We start from the raw sequence: 12,244 nt of genomic DNA, 5'->3' as shown, positions 1-12,244 counted from the left end.
GTATCCTAATTTACTGTTTGTGGGAATGTAAACTAGTACAGCTATTGTGAAGACAGTATGGAGATATCTCAGAAAGCAGAAAATAGGTATACAGTATGACCCAGCCATCCTACTCTTGGGAATTACCCAAACAAAATGAAGTTACTACATGAGAGAGTTATCTTGGGGCTGTCGCCGTGCCACAGTAGGGTAATCCTCCACCTGTGACGCTGGCATCCCATGTGGGTGCTGGTTCTAGTCCTGGCTGCTCCTCTTCCAGTCCAGCTCTCTGGTATGGCCAGCTCTCTGATATGGCAGTAGAAGATTGCCCAAGTGCTTGGGCCCCTGCACGTGCATGGGAGACTGGGAAGAAGCACCTGGCTCCTGGCTTCCCATCTGCGCAGCTCCGGCCGTTGCAGCTATTTGGGGAGTGAACCAATGGAAGGAAGACCTTTCTCTCTGTCTCTCCTTCTCGCTGTCTGTAACTCTACCTCTCAAATAAATAAAATCTTTAAAAGAAAAAAGTTATCTGTACCCCTATGTTCATTGCAGCTGAATTCACAATAGCTAAGATATGGAATCAACCCTTATGTGCATCAGTTGTTGACTGGATAAAGAAATTGTGGCATGTGTATGGTATGAAATACTACTCAGCCATAAAGAAGAAAGAAATCCTGTCATTCTCAACAAAATGGATGTAACTGGGAACCGTTAAATTTAGTCAAATAAGCCAGTCCCAAAAAGACAAATAGCATATGTTTTCCCTGATCTGTGATAACTATTAGAGTACCAGAAATGTAATATATAGGAGCGAAATGGACATAGATTAGATGATTGTTTATAGCCCTTGCCTCTACTGTTGATGAACAGTGTTTTTATTTTTTCTTACTATTTGTTGCTTTACTTAGTGTAGGATTAATCTTAGGAATATAAAGTGGACTGAAAGTAGATCATTGTAAAAAGGGAATAAGAGGAAGGGTGGGAGCACGAGTGGGAGGGAGGGTAGAGTTGGAAGTATCACTAAATCTGTGTATATGAAATACATGAAATTACACCTTAAAATTTAATGAATTTTTAATCATTTAATAAATGTATAGCAGGCTAATTTTTAAGTTGGTGATTCTATATGGCCGCAAGTGAAGTCATAAATATCCAAATGGCCCTCTGCCACTCCATCTGCCGATTCACCCCTCAGATGGCCACATTGGCTTCTGCTGGGCCAAGAGAAAGGTAAGAGCCAGGAATTGTATTCGGATGTCCTATGTGTGTGACAGGGGCCCAGATACATCATACGTCTTCTGCTTTAGCAGGCTTATTAGCGGGCAGCTTGCTCAGAAGTGGAGTAGCTGGAACTCAAACCAGCATTCATGAGATGCAGGCACTTGATTAGCCTGTTGCCACAATGCCAGCCCCAACTGTAGCATTTCAAAACACTTAACCAAGTGAATTAATAAAAATAGAAAATTATCCTCATCAATTGAGAAATGAAAAATGCACTTTGTGGTAAGGAATCATGGAAGATTGGTTCAAATATTTTAATTGTATTACTAAACCTGAAAATTCTAAAGACTATGGTAAACCAGAACTGCCTGCCCTGCCTTAGGAGTGGCCACCATATTTCCTTGTAGCCAGTCACCTTGGGGTGTGATGGTGGTATTCCCTGTAGAATGTACCTCTGTACCTTCCGTTTCAAATATAACTTATTTCGGGGGCTGGGGCTGTGGTGGAGTAGGTTAAGCCTCTACCTGCAATGCTGGCATCCCACATGGGTGCCAGTTTGAGTCCCAGCTGCTTCATTTCTGATCCAGCTCCCTGCTGATGGTCTAGGAAAGCAGTAGACTATGGTCCAGCTGCTTTGGCTCCTGCCCCAACATGGGAGACCCAGAAGAAGCTCTTGGTTCCTGGCTCTGGATCGGCCCAGCTCTGGCCATTGCAGCCACTTGGGGAGTGAGCCATTGGATGGAAGACCTCTCTCTGTAACTCTGCCTCTCAAATAAATAAACTTTTAAAAAATTTATTTGAGGGACAGAGAAGGAGATAGAAAAAGAGACCTCCCCTAATGCACACAGGGGCCGGGATTACCTGAGCTGCAGTCAGGAGCTGAGAGCTAAATCCTTGCTTTAAACGTGGATTATAGGAACCCAACTTCAGCCATCTCTGCTGCCTCCTGGCATCAGCAGCAGCATCGGCATTGGCAAGAATCTGCAGTCAAGCAAAGCTGGGACGCAAAGTCAGGCACTCTGACACGGGACACAAGCACCTTATCTCAGGTCTTAATCTCCAGGGTAAACTCCTACCTCCTCTGCATCTCTTTGGATATAATTGTGAAGAAATTCAAATTTGTCTACTTGGACTTGAGAACAGGTGAGAAAGGCTCTTGGCACATCTGTGGGAAGGATGGGTTTTGGCATGTCAGTGCCATGATTGAGCGTTACTCAGTGGTGTTGGTAACTTACTGTCCATAGCATTTAGTCTGAGTTAAAGATGGGGAAGGGAATCAGGAGACAATAGAAAATCACTTACTTTCAGAAACTAAGTTTATAAATGGCAGGGGGGAATTTTATTTTAATGTTTTCTTGTATTCATCTTTATTTGGTTTGGATTACAGTTTTTTGCTGTACCATAAGGTGAAGTAAGCCTTTTATGTCTTAGCAAACAACATATGATTATTGCAGTTTTTACTCCTTTTAAAGATTTATTTATTTGAAAGGCAGAGTGAAGGGGAGCATGTTCCATTTGTTGGTTCGCTGCCCATGTGGCTGCAACAGCCAGGTCTGGGCCAGGCACAAGGCAGGAGCTCCATCTGGGTCTGCCTCATTGATGGCAAGAGTCTATTTATTTGGGACATCTACCACTGCCTTTCCAGGCACATTGGAAGAACCTGGATTCGAAGTGGAATAGTTGGGACTCAAACTGGCACTCTGATATGGGTTACTATAGTTGCGAGCAGTGACTTGATTTGCTGTGTCCCAGTGCCAGCCCCAGTTTTAAGGTACTTAAAATGTGACATTAGCAAAAGTCATAATGTGTTTTAGCATTTAAAATAAAGGACAATTTAAGTTCTCTTTGAAATTATGTAATCTGTTTTATACAGCAAAAGTAAACATGTAACAATGCATACCATTAAATAGTTAAAAGACACTGTGCAATACAGAGGTCTTATTGGTAAGCGTAAGAGTAATTTCTGGGTCGTACTATTACAGATTATGCTGCAGGGTTTTTTTTTTGTTTTTTTTTGGTTTTTTTTTTTTTTTGACAGGCAGAGTGGATAGTGAGAGAGAGAGACAGAGAGAAAGGTCTTCCTTTTTGCCATTGGTTCACCCTCCAATGGCTGCTGCGGCCGGTGCATCTCGCTGATCCGAAGCTAGGAGCCAGGTGCTTCTCCTGGTCTCCCATGCGGGTGCAGGGCCCAAGCCCTTGGGCCATCCTCCACTGCCTTCCCGGGCCATAGCAGAGAGCTGGCCTGGAAGAGGGGCAACCGGGATAGAATCCGGCGCCCCAACCGGGACTAGAACCCAGTTGACTGGTGCCACAAAGGGTTTTTTTTTTTTTAATATGTTTCCTATTGCATACACATCTTCTAGTGATCTTATTTCTTTAGCATATGTATCTAGAAATAGAAATTGTGAGTGGTGGGGTATAGACATGATTGGCTTCACAGGTTTGTGCCACAAAATGATAATCGCTGCCACAGCAGTGTGCGTTAGTTACAGCTTTACAGCATCTTTCTTAATGCTTGATCTTTTCTAACTTTTATTATTTTTGCCAATCTGAAGGGTAAAATGGGATGTCATGGTGTTAACATTTTTTTCCCTGGTTGCCTGGTAAAGTTGAGCATCTCTTCACTTGCTCAATGCTTTGTAGTTTCCTCTGTTTCTTATTTATTGATAGGCACCTCTTTTTTTTTTTTTTTAAGATTTATTTATTTTACTTGAAAGAGTTACACAGAGAGAGAAGGAGAGGCAGAGAAAGAGAGGTCTTCATCCACTGGTTCACTCCCCAATTGGCCGCAGAGAGAGAGAGAGAGAGAGGCACAGAGAAAGAGAGAGCTTCCATCCGCTGGTTCATTCCCTAGACGGCCACAACGGCTGGAGCCGTGCTGATACGAAGCCAGGAGCCAGGAGCTTCTTCTGGGTGTCCCATGTGGGTGCAGGAGCCCAAGGACTTGGGCCATCTTTCACTGCTTTCCCAGGCCATAGCAGAGAGCTGGATTGGAAGTGGAGCAGCCAGGACTCGAACTGGCACCCATATGGGATGTTGGCACTGCAGGCGGTGGCTTGACCTGCTATGCCACAGTGCCAGCCCCTGTTCTAATATTTTGCTCAGTGTTAGTCTTTGGATTTTCCATATCCGTTTGCAGATTAGTTTCTCGGGGTCCCCGCTGTGGAGTAGTAGGCTAAGCTTCTGTCTGTGGCACTGGCATCTCATGGGCTCCTGTTGGTGTCCCGGCTGCTCCGCTTCTGATCCAGCTCTCTGCTATGGCCTGGGAAAGCAGCGGAAGATGGTCCCCTGTACCTGCATGGGAGACCTGGAAGAAGCTCCTGGCTTCTGATCGTCTGAGCTCTGGCTGTGGTGGCCATTTGGGGAGTGAAGTAGCAGATGTAAGACCTTTCTGTCTCTCCCTCTCATTTCTGTAACTCTACCTCTCAAGTAAATATTAAAAATTAAAAAAAAAAATTTCTCAAGTCAGAATACCTAATTGAATTTGGGCTAGAGTTGGGTTGAATCTACGGATAGTGAGTATTCGGATTCATGAAACTGGTGTGTCTTTATTTTTAACTATTTCTATAAAGGCCTTAAAAAAACTTCGTGTTACTGAAAATGTTTGAACATATACAGAAGTATACCATAGTATGATGAACTCCGTGTACCTGTCTCTCACCTTCAACAGTTTTGTTCTTGTTTGATCTTTTATTTTGAAGCCAATTCTGAGATATTACATCATTTCATGCATAAATATTTCAGTATTTATCTCTAAAAGATAAGCACTTAACCATGATACAAAAAAGAAATTTAAAATTTTATTTTACATGCAAATGTACAGTTTAATAATTATGAAACCAAGATGAGAGCACTACAAAATCATCAAGGAAAATTAAAATAAAAGATTATTTTGGTGCAAAAATTTTTGAAATTCATGCATAAAGTTTAAAAGTTCATGGAAATGTGTTAGGAACAAAGTATATGTGGATTTCCAAATTTTTTGTATCAGAATAAACTTTTTTTTAAAAGATTTATTTATTTGAAAGAGTTACACAGAGGGAGAAAGAGGGAGAAAGAGGGAGAGAGAGAGAGAGAGAGAGAGAGAGAGAGAGAGAGTCTTCCATCCACTGGTTCACTCAGCAGTGACCGCAATGACTGGAGCCTACTGATCCAGAGCCAGAAGTCAGGAGCATCTTCCAGGTCTCCCACGTGGGTGCAGGGTCCCAAGGACTTGGGCCATCTTCTGCTGCTTTCCCAGGCCACAGCAGAGAGCTGGATCCGAAGTGGAGCAACCGGGATTCGAACCGGCGCCCACATGTGATGCCGGCACTGCAGGCGGCAGCTTTACCTGCTAAGCCACAGCACTGGTGCCGTAGAGTAAACTTTTTTAATTCCATTTTCTACAAACAGTTTGAAGTCCCTGCTTATATAATAAAGCAAATATTTCTCAAGAAATGGGGCTTTCTCAGCTTGCATCATTTCCATTTACATCATTGCCCCAGCACCTAGAGGAGCTGTTATCCTGGTTTTTATGCCAATCATTTCTTTGTGTGTTTCATTTTACCATCTACATATCCCTAAACCACATGATTTTAGGTTGCCTATTTAAACTTTAAAAGTAATCAATACTAGAAGAGTTCTTTTGTTCTGTGATTCAGTGTTAGATTTAAAAGAGTGATGCATATGATACACACAGCTGAACTTGTTTTGTTGTTTGTGAATACCATTCTAGATTGATCTGTTATTCTTTTGAAAATCTGAGTTGTTAACTGAATGGAGCTGTTGTGAACAATTCTCTGTGGTACGTTTGCATGTGTGTACGCTGATGGACATGCAGATGCCTGTCTCTAGAACATACACCTGGGAATGAAATTATGGGCTCTGATTTCTGGGATGTTCACGTTTAAGATCAACGTGCTTTATATGGTGTTACCATTTTACCTTCCCACCTGTAGTTTGAGTGGTCATCAGCACATGGCTTTTTCAGAGTTTTACTTTCTAAAGAGATTTATTTATTTACTTGAAAGGCAGAGTTAAACAGAGTTCACTCCCCAAATGGCTGCAACAGCCGGAGCTGGCCAGGCAGAAACTAGGAGCCAGGAGTCTCATCTGGAGCCACACAGGGTGCTCGTTTCGGCAGCACATATACTAAAACTGGAGCCACAGGGGTGCAGGGGCCCAAGCACTTGGGCCATCTTCCACTACCTTCCCAGGCTTATAAGCAGGGAGTTGGATTAGAACTGGAATAGCGGTGACTGGTACTGGACTCCATATGGGATGCCAGCACCGCAGGTGGCAGCTTGACTCAAGACATTACAATGCTGGCGACTACTTAGAAGCCTTGTAAAGCTAAATTTTTGATTGCATGAAAATTATTTTCACCTCACAGGTGAAAATGGAAAACAAATTAGAAATAAAAACAAAAAAGGATCCCCTACTTGAAAATATAGGAATAATCTACATAACAAACAACTTTATGAGGGACTAAAAGAAAGCTCAATACAGCAAGTAGATGTAATTTAAGTGCCAAAAAAATCAGAAGTATTTTTACTATGTACACAGGTGATAAAAGACTAGCCCACACTTCAAAGTACTCAGTACTTGAGAACTGTGAACTAGAATATGCCTCGCATATGAGAGCTCATAATAAAAACTACCTGTAATATGTTCAACTCACTATAAAAAATTTTAGGGAAGGATAAAAAAAACTACTTTTACTACATGTTTATACTACAGAGTAAAATTCTTTTAAAATGCTTCTTAAAATATCCATTATGCTACAGGCATAAGTACCAGTCCTAGAGAATTATTTAAATACTAGCTTGTCATTAGTCATAGACACACGTGAACATTTCACTCTTCAACAGTGCATTGTCTAGACTGTACCTGATTTAAAAGATGAAATATAAGCTCCTTACTAGTATTCCTTTTTTTTTTTTTCTATTTCTATATGTCATGGCCCTGTGAGAATCAAATATAATCTACACAAACCCTGGACAAAGCCGTCGTCCTCTTTGTTCTTGCTGTGTCAACATTTATGAAATCAGAGAGTCAGTAAAGCGAAAATTTTACGCCATAGAAGTGACTTCAGCCATTTTAAGAATTTACCGCCCTCATGAAAAGATGAAAGATGCAGACTTTTACACCATTGACACAGTGACAGAACTTGTAATTGAAGACTGTTTTCTAAATAAACATAGCAGTCTCCTAGATGTGGTCAGATGACTTGAAAACAATGGATCTTTTCAAAACCATTTTGGTTTTCAAGTAAGCTGCCAGTTAGGAGCTCACACCAACTCTTGCTAGAGAAGGAAGATTTTAAGAACTAAGGAGAAACAGTATTTTCTAATGGGCTTGTGCCAAGAAACTAAAGTGGAGGTTTGCTCTGTGCATGTATATACATTTTAATTATTTGACTAAAGCAAGTTTTTCTCCCCTCGCATTCATCTGAGTTTTTTCCTTTTGTTTTTCATAGTAAGTATTTTTGCTATAATAAATACAATCCTGTTTCTGAATGCCAGAGCTCACGCTCTGACTTGTTCTGTAATCAGCGGTTGGCAGTGTGCAATATGCTCATCACATGACACATGTTTAAAATGATGTTAGGATGGAAGAGGGAAGACAGTAAAGCTACTACCTTTGTTTCTCATATTTTCTAAAAGTTAAGCTCTATTATTATTTAGCACATAGGTCAAGAATTGACTGCGTTTATTTCCACCAGAGTTAATAAGAAACAGGATAAACCAAAAGCATTGAACTGCATTAATGCCTAACCATGCTGGAAACTACATACAAAATAAAAGATGTTAAATGTCTAATTTGTGTATAATCCTAAAGTTCATAATGTAAAAGTCAAATAAATTAGGGTTACTGTTCATTCTTCGGAGACAGAACAAGGCTAACCCTCAAAGAGATCCCATTATGTCCTTGGGCCCCTGCACCCTCAAGGGAAACCTGGAGGCAGCTTCTGGTTCCATCTGACCTGTCCTTGGCCATTTCTGCCATGTTGGGGGTGAGCCAGCAGATGGAAGATTTCTGTTTCTCCCCCTCTGTGTAACTGTGCCTTTCAAAGAAATAGGATAATTTTTCCCCCAAAGGCTTCTAAGCAAACTAGATACCTAGTTAGATGTTTGTGGCCTTTGTGTTCAGTTTTGGAAACCATGTAAAGAAATTCACTAGAAGACCAAGTTAATTTAACATGAGTGAATTGATGGCAGAGCCTTCAGCGTTGTATGACCAGTCTTCTTTATAAAACATGGTTCAGTAACTTGTACCCAAATGGAAATGAATACCCTTATTGGGTGTGAAGTTGAATTACAAGGTTGTGCAACTAAATATACACTCCTAGTTTATTAAGTTATGGTGAAACCATCTATGTGCAGTATTTTAAATGGCTCTCCTTGTCACAAAATATTGTTATCTTTGTCTGGTCTCCCCACCCCCCACCCCCCCTTAAAGACATTTATTTGCAAGGCAGAGAGATTTCCATCCATTCCTTCACTCTCCAGGTGGCTGCAGTGGCCAGGAATGTCTGTGCCAGGCTGAAGCCAGGAGCCAGGAGCTCTCATGTTGAGTGGCAGGAGCCTAAGTACTTGGGCCATCCTGAGCTGTTTTTCCAGATGCCTTGGATTTAGGATGCCTGCTAAAAATGTGCACCACAGTGCTGGCCCCTGTCTGTCATCTTTTCAGACCTTAGTTCCATTATTTTTTATACATTAATGATGTACAGGTGTGTCATTCTGAGTTCCTCTTTTGCTTTTCCTCTTTGTGTTGGTTTGCTTTAGTTTTGACTTTATTTTTTTAGTGCCTACCTGGGTAGCATTGGATAATGTCTTCACTGGGATTTTTGAATTTTTTCCTTTTTCTCTTTTTGTGAGATACAGAGGGACAGATAGCGCCCATCCTCAGGTCCATCCTCGGATGGGAATGGGTCATGCCGCAGCAAGGAACTGGGGACTCACACCAGCGTCTCTCAGCGTCTCTACATGAAACAAAAAGGCAATATTACTGTTGCCGTTTTCTCATCTGCTTTAGGGGCAGCTGAAATTAATAAGGAACATAAGATAAGTGTGCATTCAGTAGTACTTAGTTATGGAAAATGGCCTCAATTTTAGGAGCCCCAAAGTGTTAGGAAAGACCAAACAAGTTTACCCCTTAATGAGCAGCCTAGTTCTCATAAGGGTTTGAATTCCATTGCCTGTGTTTATTTTCTGTTTGGCCTTGAGCAGGTTAATCCAACCCCCCTGCATTGAGAAAAATGACACTTAGAGGATTCAATATATTGAAGTAGGTAATAGATTGAAATACAGTAAGCAGGATACTTTATGTAAAGTGCTTAAGCACAGTTCTTGGCGTATAGTGAATGCTGTTACTGTGGTTGTTAAGTTCATAAATTGCACTTCCCTCTCAAGGTGTTTCTGTTTATTTTGGTTTTAGTATTTTTTTTTTTCTGTGTAACTTCAAGCACATTTTATTTGAGGTGAACAGGCCTACCAGATTTTATTGTTGGTCTGTTCTGAGAAATGTTTGGTTTGGGTGTCAGTCACCATGAAAAAAGATCCATTTGTGTAATGTAAGAAAGGATGTTAGACTGAACAAATGCACAAATATTCTCCTTTCTGAAACCACCCCCCCATGTGATGCTAAAAGAATATAAAGGCATAAAAAGACAAAATGTGGAAAGAAAAAGGGAATGAAGAAAAGAGGTAGCCAAGGATGTTGCCAACAGCACCCCAAACTAGTTGGAAGTGTTTCTTTAGAACCACCAAATGTCTGCTTGCCTGAGAGGCAGAAAGCCAACTACTGTCTTCAGGGTGGTGTAAGAAAGTAGCCACTTATTGCAAAGAGCGGAGTAGGGAGGGAGACATATATTGCTTAATTCTCAGGCTCCCTGAAGCGTTAGGGGTGACGGTTCTTATAGACTGGAACCGGGGCTGAGAGGTGCGTGATCAGCTCGTGTCCAACTTCATAGTTGGTCAGTGGTACTTGTGATGTTTATTTGGTTGTCTATGCTCTTTAGGAATTTGAGATGGCCAGGTGGGTCACAGTTGGTCTGGGGGTTAAATGAAGGTGGCAGTTACATTCTGCCCAGACCTGACTATACTGGTCATCAGGGTTCTCATCTGTTGGAGAAGCAAATGATTCCTTGAGTCTGGTAATTAGAACCTTGTCAGGCGATCTGTCTGACTCTGAAGTCAGTGAATTCCCTTTGATAAAGGATAGGCCAGGACATCCTGGGCTGAGGGAGACACAAGTGGCTGGGTCCTGCTTTTACAATATAGAGGTTCAGTTTCAAGGATAAGAGATAATAAAAAGCACCTGGATGATGGGTGGGACCTGTCTTGATTAAATGCAGCCACAACCTAGCTGCACATGAGAAGGATACTGTGGAGCAAAGCCAGCTGCCTCTTCTGCCTGTCTCTTAGGATGCCTGCGGCCAGAGTCCATCGCTCAGGCTGGCTTTCAGCACTTCCTCTGTGCAGAATTGGCTGGCTTTACAGAAGACATCTGCTGATAGCTGCCGCGCATCCTCTGATCACCCTTCATTGAACCTAGTGTTCAGTAGATGCTAAACCACATTGGGATTGTGCATGTCAACATTCAGAAAACTGAAAGAGATTTACTGAATAAAAGGTGCTGAAGAGAAAGATGATACAGGGAATTAAAAAAAAAAAGAGTAAAAATGACCATAGACCTCAGCTGATTGAGATACCTGATCTACTAAAGCAGAACCACATGCTTGCAAAGGCAGGCAGAGGGCAGACTGGTACTAAGAAGTGTCTGGAAATAATATGATCACCAAAATACAGAAGTTTATGAGAGGGGCTGGATGATAAAGGTTCCAGAAAGTAAAACAAAGAGACAGATAGTCTATAGAAGGTAAAAATTAAGACAATTAGATGATCAGTCTTGGAAGTTCAAGATTTGACAGAAAGTTATAAGAAAAATAGAGGCATTGGAGGTAAATGAATTATCAAGATAATAAAACTGAAAATTTCCCTGAACTAACAAAGCCATGAATTTCTCAGCTAAAGGAAATGTTGAGTAAAAAACCCCATACCAGTTAGTGAAAAGTCAGACTCTGGACCTGTCATTTAACCGTTTGACCAAGTCAGATGACAAGATATTTATGGAGGATATTGGAACCATTACTGATAGTTTCATAGAAAATTAAGCAAACAGAACTAACTCCAACAGAAAACATAGTACAAGAAAATAAATTTATTACAATATGCTGCTCAATTGTAAATGGTTGTACTGAGAGTAAAAATGCTTGATTTTTTAAAAATTTGATAGTAGGGGCTGGCGCTGTGGCTCTTTGGTTAATCCTCCGCCTGTGGCGCTGGGATCCCATATGGGCACCAGATTCTAGTCCGGTTGCTCCTCTTCCAGTCCAGCTCTCTGCTGTGGCCCGGGAGGATAGTGGAGGATGGCCAAGTGCTTGGGCCCCTGCATGGGAGACCAGGAGGAAGCACCTGGCTCCTGGCTTCGGATCGGCTTAGCTCCGGCCATAGCGGCCATTTGGAGTGTGAACCAACGGAAGGAAGACCTTTCTCTCTCTGTCTCTCTCTCTGTCTATAACTCTACCGGTCAAATAAAAAAAAAAAATTAGATAGTAAATGGAGGGGGGTTACCTGTTCATTGCAGTGTGGCTGCCAGCACAGTGGTGTGAAGAGAAGAGTGGACAGCAAAGCTTGGCGCTGAGTAGGCTGGAGAGCTCTGATGAGTGTACCAGTCTCTATGTGCGTTTCCTGAAACAGCTGTAACAGATTGTCTCAAGCGTAGAGGCTTCATAGCAACACATTACAGTTCTAGAAGGTAGAAGTCCATTACAGATCTGTCTCACTAATGATACGTCAGTATAAGCCATCACATTACATACTGTTTTCTTTGTGTAATACCTACTAAGTGTCTCTTACATAATGCAGGGAGGGTACATGTTCATACGGGTCACAGTAACAGTCTCAGCTGCAACTGTAGTCGCAGAAATTGCTAGTATAAAGACTTTAACATGGAGCCAGCATGTCACGTAGTGGGTAAAACCACTGCCTGCAGTGCTGGA

General features: G+C 41.7%; 1 protein-coding gene across 1 annotated transcript in view; it reads left to right on the top strand.

The window, feature by feature from the left end:
• Positions 1 to 12,244, top strand: part of CDC42SE2 (CDC42 small effector 2) — a 103,957-nt gene that overhangs the window by 72,823 nt on the left and 18,890 nt on the right. The window lies entirely within an intron of this gene.

Source organism: Lepus europaeus, chromosome 4 (assembly GCF_033115175.1).
Source record: "Lepus europaeus isolate LE1 chromosome 4, mLepTim1.pri, whole genome shotgun sequence".
In the NCBI taxonomy this organism is placed as follows: Eukaryota; Metazoa; Chordata; class Mammalia; order Lagomorpha; family Leporidae; genus Lepus; species Lepus europaeus.
Note: the sequence above shows the minus strand (reverse complement) of the source record. Positions and strands in the feature narration are given on the sequence as shown.